This window comes from Protobothrops mucrosquamatus, unplaced genomic scaffold (assembly GCF_001527695.2).
Source record: "Protobothrops mucrosquamatus isolate PMUCROS unplaced genomic scaffold, P.Mucros_1.0 scaffold292, whole genome shotgun sequence".
NCBI classification, from domain to species: domain Eukaryota; kingdom Metazoa; phylum Chordata; class Lepidosauria; order Squamata; family Viperidae; genus Protobothrops; species Protobothrops mucrosquamatus.
This window is the reverse complement of record NW_015386636.1, coordinates 604717-622986: the sequence shown is the minus strand read 5'-3', so window position 1 is coordinate 622986 and position 18270 is coordinate 604717.

Genomic DNA, 18270 nt, shown 5'->3' with positions numbered 1-18270 from the left:
GACTATACTATAATGGGTGTTATGGCAAGTGTCCAAGTTTTTTTCCCTTCTCCTTGTTTTTTCTTTGGTACATTTCATTTTTCACCAATGTTTGGCACAAGGTAGGCATTTAACATTCTTGGGTGCTTCACATTTGATAAAATAATTCTTTTGTCATCTGTGACCGGATTATTTGAAATTTTCGGTTTTTAAATGTTGGTTGCTTATGGTCATCTATAAACACACTCTATGAAATGATATACCCATTTGGAAAGAGGAAATAATGATTTATGCCATGTAATGCAAACTGGAACAAAACATGCTTAGAAGACATAATTCCTTTATTAAATAGATGAGATATTTCATGGTTCTGACCCAAAAAATCTTGGCAATAAATCATTCCTAGACGATTTTACTAGAATCTGTCAGTTTTGATTCATGTCTTTGACATTAAATTCCTGATGCGCATATCTTCTCAGTTTTTAAATCTAATTTGTTTAGAGTGATATTTTCTGACTTGGTATCCTATAGATATGCCAAGACTTCAGTTTTTAGAATTTTCAAAACTCATTGTTCATATGAATAGTAGTTCCAGAAGCTCAAAATATCAAATTAACTGGAGGACCAAAATTGGAAGGCTACAATATGCCAGGTGAAAATTTAGATAAATTATTGTAGTGATCTGAAAACAGGAGTCAAATTTATTGGTGAGAAGGGGTGGCATATAAATTTAATAAATAAATAAATAAATATAATTGAAGTACAACAACAGTGGTAAAAGAAAGCAAACTACTAATAGGCATCTTGGATGCAATCCCAAAGCATCTGGAGCAGCACTTAAATATCATTGTCATTGATCAAATCCATATCAGTCAATTGCAAAAGGCAGCTTTACTTGGAACAGCTTACATCCTATGATGTAAGTATTTCACATAATGAAACAATAACATCTGTCTATCCCAGGTCCTTGGGAAGAACTTGATAGGTGGATAAAAATGTCAAATCCAGGGTATACATCTGGCTGACTGTGTGACAAACTATAATAAATAAATAAAAACTTTCCCAATGAGGCACTACCTTGATGTAGTTGTGGGGTTAATGTGCTCTGAGGAAGATGAGAGCTATGCCAGATGTTCAACCATATAGGAGAGGTCTCATCAGAGGAACTAGACAAAGAGTGTCTCTCCCATAAACAATATGGTGATATGTAACTTATAGAAACTTAAACTGGATCAATCATCACCTGGGTCAACAAGTACTGCATACAAGGAGGAGATTTCTGGAGATCATAATTGAAAAACCTATTTCTGTAGGTCCAGCAAGGCCATCTTGAAATCTAATATTGAGCTACAGGCTGCAAGATTTTAGAACAAATGTATGCCTTTCTTCCATACTGACATACAATTATCATGTAAGATCAGGGAAGTTAGGGATCTATCAATAAAAAATTATAAGCCAAAATCTAGTCACCAGACATAATAAGAACTGAAAATATACTTTGGGATTTGCAACAAGACGAGACTGCTTCTGGAAGCCTTGTACCTCTGTGATTACAAACCTTCATGCTGGATAACTTCAAAGTGTTTTATTGTGACTGGCTCATGATTGCTGACTTGAACCTATTCTGTTTTCCCCCTGAAATTTTAATCAAATTGACTGACTTCTGTGTATTTGAACAATTGGTTTTTTTTTCTTAGATGCTGTTTTTTAATTTTTGTTTTTGTTCCTCTGCTGTCCAATTAATTATTGCTTGATCATTTGTAGTTTATTTTTATGTAATTGCTTTTCTATGTGGCAGATCCACTGGGTAATTCCTTAAGGGTCCATGGAAATACTGTAATGTAGGCTCTCTCCTCCATATATGCAGTTAAATAAATAAAGAGGATGTGGAAAGTAAGAAAACAACCTCCTGGGAATATCTCTTATGTCAAAAGACAGGAAATCATGTATTATAATCCAATTTCCTTATCAAAGCTTTCTACATATATCTCTTTTCTAATGCAGCTTTCATTCTATTGAATGATAAAGAATGAAGTGATTCTTTATATAGTACAATGGGATTTCCTCTCCTCCCAAAGTATAAACATATTAAGTAATGTCCTAATAAACATAGAAATCAGGGTTTCAGTATCCACAATCTGATTGGATCACGTCATATATTTATGTTCTTGCACAAAACCACTGACCATCCATTCCCTTCTGCTGCTTTAATAATGTAAGTGTTCAAAATATGAATTTTGAAAGTGGCAATGTCTCCTGTTACATGTCAAATGGCTCTCAACTGACAAACCTCAAAGCCTGTACTTAATGCCTAACAGGAAATTCTGAGCATTACTATTAGTGTGGTGGTATTAAATAAAATCACAATTAATTGTATTTCAAATGATTGAATCTTGCATGTTGAAATTAAAATGGATTTGAATGAAAACATCAAACATTTCTATGCTTTGTAATATGAACTGTTAATGTTCAACCAAATTAAATCACTTAGGGTTTAACTATAATATCTAATGCTTTATGCATTATTTTCTCTTCCAAAATCTCAAGATTCCATAATTATCTTGTTTTGGCTACATATTTTACCACAGTATATGCCTTGCATGATGCCGATACTTTTCTCCCTAAGAGTCATAATCATTTTACTATTTATCAGTTGCTTTGCCACATAAACAGTAGTAGGTTGAATTTAAAAAAGGTATCACTGTGAAAGGATAGAGAGCAAGTAAATTATTGTTTAAAACATGCAAATTTCTTTACAAGCATTCTTAAGATGTTTTTTATATGCAAAGCAACCATCATAGAGAAGCTTTCAGGTGTTACCAAGAATGTCAAAATGCAATCAGCTATGTTTTCTTTTACCTTTTCCTAAGGACTCATTCTTACGAGTTAATTTGTAAGTTGTGAAATGCCACACGTTCTGACCATATATTAGAATATTAACCATTTTTCTAGTTTAATTCAGAAGAACCACTTGCATTATCTAACTACACTGGTCATTTACAAATTTAGAAGTGCAATGCAATGATCCAATGACTGGATTATAGTACCTGTAATCCATTAACCAAGTTCTACATGTTTTTGATAAAACAAATGATAGTCAAGCATACTAATAGAGAACCCAACATTTAGGCTGTAGTCACTATTGCAAAGAACTCAACCTCATTTGGGAATCCAGCATATGTGCTACTTATATAGCTCAGTGTGTTGTTTGAATCCAGAAAATTGGATTGAGTAAATGATAGTTTATAAAACCATGAATAAATACAATTTTAACATAGCAAGTATCACCCTACAGTAAGGGCATTTGTTGGCATAAACCATCGAAGCTATGAAACAACTGAATCTGTTTACTTATGAAAACATAAGGGAGGAGACTATAGAGACAGGGAACATCTCAAACAGTTTTATGCAAATGGTAAAGCAAAGCTTTACATACAGAAGATCACATATTTAAACTTTAGTATCTCCATCTAAAGGATCACATATGGCAGATACTATGACAAAATGTCTTTTTTATTTTTTGGAAAATACTATCATATTTAGCAGATGTGGAAAACTTATAGTTTTCCATATGTTGTTTAATTCTATTTACCATTACCGCAGTCAGCATGACATATGAGCAGATATTTTAGGAGTTGGATTCTAGCAACATCTGGAATGTCATGTGTTCTTCCAGTGAGATATTATACTCAGTACTGATAGATCTTTGTATGCAGAATCATTTAGTGTTTGCAGATAATCAATAAATCATTTTTTAAGTTTTTGCAGAGATATTCAATATTTGTGTTACATTCAGCACATGTAGTAGTAACATTTGGTAAATGATTTCTGCATTCAGCAGCAGTTAGTGCTAGGCTGAATCAGGGCACTGGCATTTTGTGCAGTACTTTTAACATTTTGCACCTCTTTTGTAGGAAATAAAAGGATTTTCTGAAGATTGGTGAGGTGGTGAAAAAGAGGTTACCTTGAGTCCCTAACTGATAGTAGGAGTTGTTTTTCCCTCTCCTCGTTCACTGTAAAGAAACAAGAAATCATCTACATCTTGTTCACCATAATGTCAGATGATTTATATGAGAAAGAAGAACCAGAAGAAATATGAATGAGAAATAAGATGACCTCTTTGAATGGAAACTGTATTTTCCATTTTTATATGATCCCCACAGTCATTAACTTTGAAGAGGACTTGAAAAGGAACAAATGGAAAAATCATATACAATGTATTTATGATAACTGTTGTGCACCAGCGATATCTGTTTTATCTACGTAAAACAGAAAGGAAATTTGCCTCTTCTAACAAGAGTTTTTTTCTTCTTTTCCAAGGCTAGCACTTCAATTGAAATAGGACAAGAATAAAAATATGTTCACGGTTTAGTTGAAATATATATTTTTCAACTAGAGATGCTTTCTATAAGAATATCTGTTCATATTATGGAGACTTGCTAAGGATATGGAAAAATGTGATCCAAAGTGTGTTTACTTCTGGCAGCACTAGAACATGAATGGAACTTCATTAGATTCAAAGATTACTGATTGATAAACCAAACTAAAGATAAAAATTGTTAGCACTCACAGGAACATAATTTTAGTTGTTGAACCTTAAGAGAGCCAAATACTAGGGATGGGGTTGAGTAATGGTGATAAGTTTAAACCAGCATTTTCTAATCAGAGTGGGAGGGAACAGACTTCTTTTCTTCTAACTCTTTTTCTCTCCATTGTGTTATGTCAAAGATTAGTTGTTATTTCAGGAACATTGTACAAAGTTTTCCAAAGGATTTTCTTTGTAAATGATTGCCACATGTTTGTTCCATTTAAACAGGGAGAATATATAAATTTGATTGATGGCATTGGTTTAAGATATGTTCTGAATCACTTTTTTTATTAGGAAGAGTTTATTCATGTTACTTATTGAGTGCCTGGCAAAATGCAACATTGATTTTCATTTCACATTTTTGAGTAAAAACAATTGCAGAATAAAACCATAAAACTGATCAAGAACATGCATGGTATACATTTTTTCTTTTCTTTTCATATACTTAGAACTTTTAAGGCTTCTGTTTCCTTTCTAATGCATTACTTAATCTGTATTCCTAAGAAAAGTAATTATTTCATTTAAATATGGCTAAAGTATTGCAATGTACATTCTTTGTGAGGTGTCTCTTAAAATCCAGAAAGTGTAGCTGCCCCAGAATGCATCCACATAAGTGGTAAATACAATCATTTTAGGGTTCCAAATTACCTACTGCTTTTTTAAACAACTCCAGTTCGCTTCATGATGCTCACAACATTATAAAACTTTAGATTGCTTAGGACCAACAAACTTACAAGAGCTTCTATTACTGTGCAGTCATCAAGGGAATATATGACCACAGCCAGGGATAAAAAAAATTACCATAGGAATTTAAATAAGTTTTCTCTTAACCCTTAAGTGAAGGTTCAAAGCATTTTTTAGATCTTTTAATGTCACTCTTTTATAGCACATATATTTTGTATTACTGTTATTGACTTTATTGTTATTATTTAGTTATGTTTTTATTGTAACTGGTGATTCAACCAAAGCCATTATAGGAGTTGGTGATACATGTAAATGAGAGAGAGAAATAGAAACAAAATAGAACTCATGTTCCTAAACTGCATGATGTTTTTATCTTCAGATTTAATGTAACAAAGGATGTAATATTCATACATATTCTTTATTATAGTCTGTGTTCAGTACAAAACAAAAGCATGGCAGACTGAAAAGATAGTAAAGCAGAAATGTCACTATTTGATATATGCCAAATGAAACACTGGGCCTCATTAATTTATCAATGAGTCAAGTCCCAAAAGTTCACTTCATGGATTCTAAAAACCACAGCACAAATTTAGCCAAGTAACAGTTGAATCCAGATCTTCCCCCAAAAAAAGAAATATAAAATAATTCAATTATACCTGACCTGTTATTCAAAAACAGAGTAGTATAAATGGTGTGAATAGCTCAGTAAAATAGTGCAATTTCTTTTTTCCTTTTACCACAAAATCATATCTGGTCTTCCACAAGCATATTGCAATATCTGTCCTCTAATATTACTGATAAAAACATTAAAGAGAGCTAACATAAAGGCTCTACAATGCTTAAGAATGGTTAAATAGATAATGTATCTGGCTAGTTGGGAATTATTAAAAGTCAACCATATAATATCTCTAATTTTGGCCAAATTAAATTGATTGTCATAGTTGAAAATACTTTGTTTACACTTCTCAGAACCCTTCTCAGAACCCAGAGATCATACGATATTAAGTGAAAATCCACATAAAGCCAGTAAAGATTTTATATTTCTATGCCAATTAGATTGATAATCTAAAAAGTCAGAGGTACTAAGCTCACTAGAAAAAAGTTTTGTTTAAGCTAATACTGGTTCAATAAACCCATGCTTTGACTACAGTCCAGATCTGCTTCTAATTGTAAGGCTGCATTATGCACATTGGAAGCTACAAAATTCCTGGAGGAATTTGATTGGACTTAGAAAAATAAAGACTAGAGCAGACTATGAGCAAGACATTAGTTGGAACAGAATGTTAGCTTCAGAAACTTTTGGAAGTGTCATAGCCTTCTCTGAACACTATTAATAGCATGTCTTCTTGTGCCTCTCCATGAACCTATTACACAGTGGGCTTTTACCAAATATTTGTAACTAGACACTTGATCTGTAATATTCTAAACTATTTTGACATTTCTGATTTGAGGACCTTTGGCAAATCCCACCATTTTAGTCCTACTATAATTAATGGACAGGAATTCATACCAGTGAACTAGCTGTGATCCAGAATAATCTTCACAGCTCTACAAGGTTTGGGTCATTATTTCATTTGTATAAAGTCACTTAATTTGGGGGTGTGAAATTATGTACTATTGTCAAACCACTACTAAATTATTTAGTTTAAATAGTGAGAGATCTTGAACACTCCCCCTTAGACTTATATATCACATCAACAGCATTTTTTAATCATGCTATTTAGATCCCAAGTGCATTGTAATTATAAAGCCTGGTTGATAAGGGTAAAATCATGAAGCATTAACTGAATTATTCATAAAGGCAGAAATCTGCAACATGATTAAAAAAAGAAAGAGTAAGATAAGAGGAGATGTTCGGCTGGTGCCCCAAACTGCACTCGATGAGGTGGTTAAGAAGGTAGAGGGGATGTAGGGAGATGGTAAGGAGAAAGGAGGAGAGGTTGTGGGTTTAGGGGGAGGAAGGAGAGGAAAGTGATGAGGGTGGAGGCAAGGCGGGGACTGCCGGGCGTATCCGAAAAAGATTATTGTTTTTGGTTTTTTTTCTTTTTGCTTGTGTATGTAGATGCATCATATTGGTATTTGTTGTTCAATTATAAAAATCAATAAAAATTTTATTGGAAAAAAAAAGAAAGAGTAAGAAATTTTGAGCACAAGAAATCTTAGTCACACTGATTATTTGTGATTGATTTGTTTTCACATATTATTTATTTAGTAGTAGAAATTTGAGATACAAGTATTGTAGATCTTTAAAAGAAAATAAATATTTCTATTAGCTTAGATATAGAAATATATAAAGGGAAGTGTTACTGGTGGAAATTTGGAAACAGTAAAGTTATATATATATATAATATATTACAAGAAACTATAGCATAATGACATTTTATGAGTTTTGTTATGTATTAATACTGATATTATGGTACTGTAAAGCTAAGCTACCTCCAACAGTTTTGGAGGGAAATGTCAAAAGATTCAAGTTTGAGCGGGAGCAAGCTAGTGTTGTGATTGGTTGATGCCCTAGAGGTGAAACGTATAAATAGCAGGCATGTTGCCAGTGTTTGACAGTTCTGTTCTTGGCTGAATAAACACTTTTGCATAATACCGGTCTGGTTATTGCCTTCAAACTCACTACACAATAGTGGTGACAAAGGTCGGATTCTGCAGAGGAGAGAGCTGTTGCTAGCTGATGTCACCTCACTTCAGGGAGGCTGAATTTTTGCCAAATTAGACCTCGCACAAGCATACCAGCAGCTGCCAGTTGATGACACCACCACCGAGGCACAGACCATTGTCACGCACAGAGGGGCATTCAGAGTGCGCCGCCTGCAGTTTGAGGTAAGTGTAGCCTCTGGGTTGTTCCAAAGCATCATGGAATGGACTCTTAAAAATATACAAGGCACCTGCCCGTACTTTGACAACATCCTAATCGCAGGGGAATCATCAGCAGTCCTAGCAGAACGTCTCCAGGCAGTAGTGCCATGTTTCCATGAGGCAGGTTTAAAACTAAAAAAAGATAAGTGCCAAATTGGCATGGAATCCACAGAGTTCCTGGGGCTCCATATAGATGCTAATGGAATACACCCATCAGAGGCCAAGTTAAAAGCAATTCAACAAGCCTCCAGACCCAAATCCAAGGGGTAACTGCAAGCATTCCTGTACCTGTTTAATTTATACCACTCGTTCTTTCCACACAAGGCTGCCCTGGCTGAACCACTTCAATGCTTATTAGACATAAAAGCACCCTGGGTCTAGTCGAGCACCCACGATAGGGCATTTAAGGCAGTCAAATCACTGCTGTCATCAAATTCCGTGCTGGCGCATTTTAATGAAAAACTGCCAGTAATGCTAGCCTGCGATGCTTCACCTTATGTTATTGGGGCAGTGCTAAGCCATCAAATGCCAGACGGTCACGAGGCTCCCATTGCATACTACTCACGAACCTTATCAGCAGCTGAGAGGAACTATGCACAAATCGATAAGGAAGCTCTCGCCATTGTTGCAGGTATTAAGAAGTTCCACGACTTTTTGTATGGCCGACCCTTTACTGTCTTCACAGATCACAAGCCACTGCTTGGCCTTTTTATGGCTGACAAGCAGACGCTGCAGATCCTGTCACCGAGGATGCTGTGATGGTCAATCTTCATGGCAGCCTATTTGTACAAGTTAGTCCACAAGCCAGGGAAGGAAATGGGCCATGCCGATGCACTCAGCCGACTGCCTCTGTCACAGATGGATCTGGACCCAGCTCCAGCAGTGTGTATCCTGGCAATCCAGGATCTTCCAGAAACACCCCTACATGCAGGGGACATGGCTGCTGAAACCGCCACAGACAAAATGCTCAGCCGCATTCTCAACTGGATGTTGAGGGGGTGGTCAGAAACCCGGCCAGGCCAGAGTTCCAGCACTACATGTGCAGGAAAGATGAACTATCAGCCCACATGGGTTGTGTACTATGGGGGAGCAGGTTGTCGTTTCACCCAGTCTTCAATCCAGGGTGCTAGATTCTCTACATGAAGGGCATCCTGAAATCGTAAGGATGAAGGCTTTAGCCAGGAGCTATTTGTGGTGGCCGGGCCTGGACAAAGACATTGAAACCCAGGTAAGGGGCTGTCAGGTCTGCCAAGAGACTCGTCCAGAGATGCCCCAAGTACCTGTGCACTACTGAGAGACCACACCCCCCCTTGTCTCGTGTACACATCGACTTTGCAGGCCCATTCCAGGGACAGATATTCCTCATTGTCGTGGACAGCTATTCCAAGTGGTTGGAAGTGGTACCTGTCCCATCAATGACAACTGCCAGGGTCATCCAGGAGCTATGCTGGCTCTTTGCCACACAAGGTCTGCCAGACGTCATCATGTCCGACAATGGGGCATAATTCATGGCGGCGGAATTCCAATGATTCCTAAATGCCAATATGATATGGCACGTGACTTCTGCTCCCTTCCACCCGGCTTCCAATGGTCAGACTGAATGAATGCAGGGCTGCGACCCTAGCACCGCAATGGGTCGCAGCCCTGCAGAACTACGGTGGGGCCACCGGCTCACAACAAAGCTCGACCGACTCCACCCAGACAGTATGGCAGCAGAAACAGCTCAACCCAAGCATCTCAGGAACCTACAGCCGGGTGAAATGGTATGGACCAGGAACTATGGACCGGGAGCACCCTGGGTTGCAGCTAAAGTGACTAAGGTAACGAGGCCATTATCCTATGAGGTGGCCCTGGAAAATGGTTGCGTGGTCAGATGCCACATTGACTAACTAAGGCGTCAGCAGGCTGGCCCAATCCTGGGGGAGGAGTTTGAGGGAAATGCGGACACACCGGGTGACCATGTTTTCCCAAATATGTCCACAACTGCAAGGGCCGCCCCCGCCGAAACAGAGGCACCACAGGTCGTAGAACTGCATTTCCCATCAGATGACCTAAACAGCCACTACGGCACGGGTCAACCTGGGATGGACAATCGTGCGGTCGCACAAGACGCCCAAACAACATTACGGTGATCCGCCCGAAGCCGCAGGCCCCCAGCATACCTTGAGGACTATCTGCATTGATCAAAAAAGAATGACATCTATCCTAGTGGGGAGGGGTGTTATGTATTAATACTGATATTATATACTGTAAAGCTAAGCTACCTCCAACAGTTTTGGAGGGAAATGTCAAAAGATTCAAGTTTGAGCAGGAGCAAGCTAGTATTGTGATTGGTTGATGCCCTAGAGGTGAAACGTATAAATAGCAGGTATGTTGCTAGTGTTTGACAGTTCTGTTCTTGGCTGAATAAACACTTTTGCATAATACCGGTCTGGTTATTGCCTTCAAACCCACTACACAATAAGTTTATTCTAGAAAAATGTAGTTATAAAACAATTTATGGTACAAAAGAAATTTCAGCTATATGTAGCTTTTAAAGACAATATTTTTGAGATAAATATCTTGAAGAACAGTCCCAATCTTTCTGGCTCCATGGACTGGTAGCAGCAGTGGCGGTGGTGGTGGTGGTTGGAGATGGTTTTGCACGTGCAACCAAGCTCCTGTGCATGTGCAAATGAAGCTTTTAAAGCTCGTCCGCTGCTTGTGTGGCCTGGTCCCAATGGGCGATAGTCTGGTACTAGTCTGTGGACAGAGGTTGGCGACCCCCACTGCAGAAACCACAAAGTGAAAATAGTAAAGAACAACCTAAGTCCATGAAATTATAGTTTAATATAAACCTTTATGAATAATATTGAACGATGACAATAAGAATAAGGTAAGTTAAGTATATTTTTATGTTTTTGTGATGTAATGTAGGAAGTTGCTAAGTTCTATCTACTTTCATATCTAAGAGGATTTGAACCTGTCCAATCCTTGTCCATCAGTTTCACTGTTATAACTGACATTTTTCTTTTACAGCATATTAGCATATACAATGGTTTACAATCTTGTATCCTAACCACCCAATATATACCCACTTCAAGTAAAGGCTTTCCTCAATCTTCTTCAACTTGGCATGTTGTGATAAGACTCAAGAATTTGTAGCTATGGTAAGTAGGAACTCTGGAAATTGTAGTGCCATCAAACAATGAGATGTAATAAGAAAGCTATACCTCTGTGAGAAATGTGAGCATAGATAGTATCTGCTTTGAAAGTAAAAAACCCACATACATACTTGGTGCTCTCTAGGCTTGCTTGTTTTCTTGCAGATGTTACATTACCCAAACCCAAAGGCAAGTTATTTAGTTTCTTTTGCAGCCAGATTGAAATGGCTATAAGATGCACAGCACACCAACTGGAGGGGTGGTTTCAGAGAAAGCCCGCTGGGCTAACTGGACACTTCAAACAATTGTTCCTCCAAGTATTATGCCCACAAGGTTGATCTAGTGCAAGCATAATATGTAAAACACTACTTCAAGCTTAACTTTAGGTTGCTTCAGTACATGACCAGTGACAAGATGGAGACTGCATTATAGGAATATGTCCATTGACAAATAGTTAATGGAGTATCTTAATACCACAGCAAGCAGGTTGTAACAATGAACCATAAGGCTGTTTAGAATACTGTGCTTTAATAATTATCCAGCTGCATTTCGCTTATGTTTTAAAGGAAAAACTTCATCATAGTACCAAGTAAAATTTCATATGATAAACCCATTGTATAAAAAAAAATCTATTATGTTACCTGAATACTTGATACAACTGAGTGAAGCCCCTGTGGCAGATAGGGATTATTTTTTCTCTGTAGGCTTTAAAGTTTGTAATTGATGATATTGTGCTTTACCTAGCATGAATATAATAATATTTTAGTCCAGCTTTTAGTTTTAGAAGTGCCAGCAGGGGAAGCAAGTTACATATTTAAGTCTTTAGACAGATGTTGTTTTATAAAAAGACAAAAAGGAATCTCGGATTTGGAGACTGCAGATTACACATCCTTGCACTCTTCTTTTAAATCATGGACAAGGAATTCAATGAGATCAATAATTTTCTAATCTATTATTGACTAATGGCCCCTACAAATCAAACATAAAGTTACAACACAGGATTTGTCTAAATTGCTCTGCTGATTGTAGTGCAATACACGTATGTCTTTCATGTCTCCACCTCCTCTCTTTTTGTTGCACCTTTAGTTAGATTGTTCTCATCCCATTGTGCTGCTACAAATCATTTTTAAATTTGAAATGAACCACTGAGAGGTGGGAATCTTTAAGCATCTCTAATCCTGTGTTGGACTTTGCAATTATATCAAACTTCTCTGGAGAGTTTAAATGGACTTCATAAAATCGAACTTTGGCCTGCAATTTTTTTTCATGTATCAGCCACATAATACTTTGTCTCAATATGTTTCCTTTCTACTTTTTCTTTGGTCTTTCCTATAGATCAGTTTGGTTTCTTCAGTACTCAGTAAGCCTTCATGGTAAACCAGCTTCAGTGCATCTTCTTTCCTGTCCTTAAAATGTTCCAACTATAGCCATCCAAAACATCCTAAGTAAATCAAAAGTCCCAGCAGCTCCAGAAGAAAAAAACAGGAAACATATAGTAAGACAAACAGGCAGAAGACTACCATTAACACCAGGTAGCAATCAAAAGACATGATGTAAACTCCTTAATGTCAAAACTTATGGACAGACTTAACTCTTGGGAAGTGGTAATCATCCTAGACTAAGCCAAGTCCAAAACCACTAAAGAATTCCTGGATGACTGGCACCCAAAATTGGCCATCAACAGGCACATAGAAATAAACAACATCTAGTGTAGATACTAATCAAAAGAGACAATCCAAAAGCCAAAAAGGAAACAAAAACATCTCTTCACTAGCAATCTACACCCAGATGGGCAAATATTAACACCAATATTAACATTAGACCAACAATCAAGAAGCAAACAATGTCCCAATCGAGGAACTATCAACTCAGACAACAAGCTAACAGTATATAACAGCCCAATCAAGAATCCACCAAGACCACTTCCACCAACACTGACAGGGCTAGCCACTTGTATATAAAAGGAGAGTAAACCCCATTCCCTAATAGCACTGAAGTTACCTAGTTTGGTAATGAAAAATCTGCAAGAAAATAACCAAGCTCAGAGATCACCAAAGACGCTGATGGTGATGATGACAACGATTTTCTGTACTTTGAAACAGCATGGTGGGCATATCCATATGTATATACAATATTCATATTGTATTACAAAAATATAATTATTCCATTTAAACTGTTATTGAAGTTATCTTTCTCTAATTAAAATGTAGTGAGTTCCTAAAAAGTCTCAGTTACTCTTTTAAATTATAAAGACATTGAAGCCTAACCTCATGGCTAACTTTGCTTACACTTACTTGCTGGGATTGCGATATATTTGAATTACTTTTAAGGCATATAAATTGCTTTCAAAGACAGCTTAGCTAAAGAATTTTAAATTAATGAGACACGCTTATCAACAAGGCATTTTTTTCAGTGATAAATATTAGAATTCCAGTTATACTAAACGCTGGGGTGTGAAATGTTTGTTTTTCTATATTTTTTAATGTATTTGCAATGTGAAAATTAGAATATTCATAACTGCATGCATATTTCGTTGCTACTAGCTTAGTTGACAATAACTGTTATTGTAGTTATGGAATTTCCCTTCCACCAAACTAAAAAATACCATTGTGGTTTTCTCTTCATGCAATTTAATAAGACCATCCTAGATAAAAATAATTTATGCCTTTGTGAAGATATAATAACATTTCTTACCACATTAACAATATTCTTATAAGCAATCCCCATTCAATAGAGCATGTACTTTTGTATATTTAATTCTCAGAATTGAAGAACTGAAATACACACACACACACACACACACACACACACACACACACACCACTTTAGTTTCAACACCAATATAATTTGGATTCAAAATAATCTTTCAGGCAGTAGACTGGTTAACCCACATATTCAGAGAGGTAGAATTAGAAGTGTCTTGGCGACGTTTCGACGAAGTCTAATTCTACGCGGGAGAAAACCCAAATAACTAAAGACCTACATACAAACACCCGCGAAAACCTCAGAAATCATATATATATATATGTTTTTCAAAATTTAGATTGCTAACAAAGAATTAAGGGAGTACTGGGATAGCTATTTCTAACCTTATTTGGTTTCATCAGCCAGACATACCCTTCTGAGATTCAAACCTGGGCTGTCTGCATGTTAAGCAGAGGTGTTAGCCATTAGGCCACAGGCTCTTTCTCGCTTTGTTAGCTACAAGAGACAGGGGAAGAGGATGAATGCTTTTTTATGATATATATTTAAAAGACAACAAAGTGATCACCAGGAAGTATAAAACAATACAGTTTTAATGGCCCCCCAAGGATCGTGAAAGGGTGAATCAGCCCAAGGACGGGAGGCATGTTCCAGCCTGGGAAAGCAGAGGACGCCCACCTGAGATACGGACACAAAAAAGGAGGGAGGAGGGCGGCAACACACATGTAGGTAAAGGAGGTAAGGAAGAATTAACTCAGTTTGCAGATGAGGCCAGGATTGGCCGGCACCTGTCACGAGATCTAGGAGCTGTGCGCAGACATGACTGTATTTATAAGCAAGCTCTCCCAGCATCCTGATTATACCCTGACGATGATGGCAGTTTTAGGCCATCGAAAGCTTGGTTTTATTTATTAAAACTGTATTGTTTTATACTTCCTGGTGATCACTTTGTTGTCTTTTAAAAATATGTTCATACCTAGGAATCGATCTTCTATTTTTAATGTTATTTATATATATATATATATATATATATATATATATGAGTCTTTGNATATATATATATATATATATATATATATATATATATATATATATATATATATATATATATATATGAATGCTTTTCTTGAACACCCTCCCATATCCCTCCCCTCCAGGGAGGTATGTTGTCTCCCTGGAGCAAAAATCAAAGATGTGGCCGAGAACGTAACCAAAATAATTACGTCCACAAATTACTACCCATTCCTCCTCCTTCACATTGGGACAAATGACACAACAAAGAACCTGAGTATAATATTGAGAAATTATAAGCAACTAGGCAATAAAGTTAAGGAGCTAAGAGCACAAGTAGTGTTCTCATCAGTACTCCCAACAAAAAGCCAATCCCCATTGAGAGGAAAAAAGAATTCTAGAAATAAACCACACTGGCTAAAGGGTTGGGGTCGCCAAGAAAACTTAGGTTTCCTGGACCATGGACTGCATTTCCTATGTGAAGAACTCTTGGCAAGGGATGGCCTGCACCTCACGAAAACAGGGAAAAATGTACTCGGAAAAAGACTGGCCCAACTGATCAGGGGGCTTTAAACTAAAATTGAAGGGAAAGGGTGATCAATCTTTAGAATCTCTAGAACACAAAACAAGTCATAAATCCCAAGAAAACAAATCAAACAATGAGGTAGGGAGTGATAAGAAAAAAACCCTCAAACTACAATCAGGAGATGCATGAAACATACCCACGGACAGGCATAAAGGTCTTAAATGCTTATATACAAATTCTCAAATCTTGGGAACAAACAGGGTGAACTAGAAACAATAGTACACGAGGGTGGGTATGACATAGTTGGCATTACAGAAACCTGGTGGGATGAAATCCATGACTGGAATGTATTGATGGACAGATACAAATTGTTCAAAAGAAACAGATCTACAAAAAGAGGAGGGGGAGTTGCACTATATAAAAGAGAACATGACATATCTACAGAAATGTACGTGACCAAAAATAAAATCCCTCCAGAATGTATATGGCTCAATATAAAAGGAAATAAAGTGGCATTGCCATAGGTGTATATTACAGGCCACCCAACCAATGAGAAGAAATAGATGAACTCTTTGCCAACCAGTTAACAAACATATGTAGGAAGCATACCACAGTAGTAATGGGAGACTTCAACTATCCAGATATCAACTGGGAGACAAACTCTGCAATGAGTGGGAGATCAATCAGATTCTTAACCAACCTAGACAGCAACTTTATTATCCAAAAGATGGAGAAGGGAACAATAAGTAAAGCTATACTGGACCTAATTCTTACTAATAGAGAAGAAGTGATAGAGAGAGTTGAAGTTGCTGGAACCTTGAGTGAAAGTGACCACATCACACTAAAATTCAATATAATGCAAACACAAGCAATAGAAAATAATCCAACCAGTGTCTTAAACTTCAAAAGAGCTGGTTTTAACAAACTCAGAGAGAACCTAGGAATGATTCCATGAAGGAAAATCCTAAAGGGAAAACAACTCAAGAACTGTGGGAAACTCTGAACAATATGATCATAAAAGCCCAGTCTAGCACAATACCACTGAAAAAGAAAAACAAGAAATTCAAGAAGAAACCAGAATGGCTGCACAAAGATCTTTCTAACAAACTGAAAGACAAAAAGGACAAGTACAAAAAATGGAAAGAGGAACACATAACTAAGGCTGATTATCAGCAGACAGTTAGAACATGCAAAGATGAAGTCAGGAAAGCAAAGGCTCAGAATGAACAAAGACTTGCAAAAAATCAAGGACAATAAAAAGTTTATTTCAACATATTAAGAACAAGAAAAAGTCAAGGAAACTGTAGGTCCACTAAAGAGAAAAGATGGCAAGGGAGTAACAGGCAGCAGGGAGAGCTGCTTAACTCATTCTTTGCATCAGTCTTCACACAAAAAGAAATTATAGCCCAACAAACCAAAAAAACTACTGCAAAAGAAAAACTAGAAACAAAAACTAAAATAAGCAAGAAAATGATAAGAGAACATCTATCTGACCTTGATGAATACAAATCACCAGGGACCCGAAAGATTACATCCCAGAATTTTGAAGGAGCTGGCAGATGTTATCTCAGAGCCATAGCACCATATCTTTCAAAAATCCTGGAGCACCGGGAAAGTACCTGAGGATTGGAAAAGGCTGATGTGATTCCCATCTTCAAGAAAGGAGAGAGAAAAAAACAGATGCAGGAAACTACAGACCAATCAGTCTAACATCAATACCTGGGAAGATCCTGGAAAAGATCAAAAACAAGATTCTGTTCTATTGCTTGTGTTTGCATTATATTGAATTTCAGTATGACGTGGTCACTCTCGCCCAAAATTCTGGCAACTTCAGCTCCGTCTATCACTTCTTCTCTATTAGTAAGAATTAGGTCCAATGGAGCTTTTCGTCTAGTTCCCTCCTCTACCTTTTGGATGATAAATTTGTCAGCTAGGTTGGTTAGGAATCTGTTTGATCTCCTACTTGCTGCAGAGTTTGTCTCCTAGTAAATATCAGGGAGTTGAAATCTTCCATTACTACTGTGGTATGTTTCCTATATCCATTTGTTAATTGTTTAATAAAAAGTTAATCTATTTCTTCTACTTGGTTGGATGGCCAGTAGTATACACCTACAGTAATGTCATTTCCCCCCCTTTAATATTGATCCATATGCATTCTAGGAGCTTTTCATTCTTAGTTTTTTGCATTTCTGTAGAGATGTAGTGATCTTTTATATATAATGCAACTCCACTTCCTCTTTTGTTAGGCATGTTTCTTTTGAACAGTTTGTATCCTTCCATCAGTATATTCCAATCATGAGTTTCATTTCACCAAGTTTCAGTAATGGCAACTAAGTTCACTCCATCTGTAAACTTTGAGCATTTAAATTAAATAGGCATTTAAATTCTTTATGGGCCTTGGGTATGTTTCTTATATTGTCTACTGTCAAGCCCTGGGAGGCTTGCCAGTTACCGGGAGATCTCACTGATGCTGGAACAACAGTGGTGGCCGGAGGCAGTGACCCCCCACAGTTATAGCAGATCACTGGCCTTGCCAAATTGTCAGCTGAAGTGAAAGAGCCAGTCCTCCCACTAACAGGTCTAGCCCAACCTCCATTCAAGGGCGAACCACCCATTGCTGTCCATGAGGCCATCATCTTGGTTAAGTTTGATATCTGGACCTGCATAGTTGTGAGCCAAGCATCATCATCTCCATTTTTCCTCACTCCCGTGCCTGAGGGCCATTCTGGTGGCGAATCGGCTGTAGCCTCTTTGGCCTTTTGTATCAC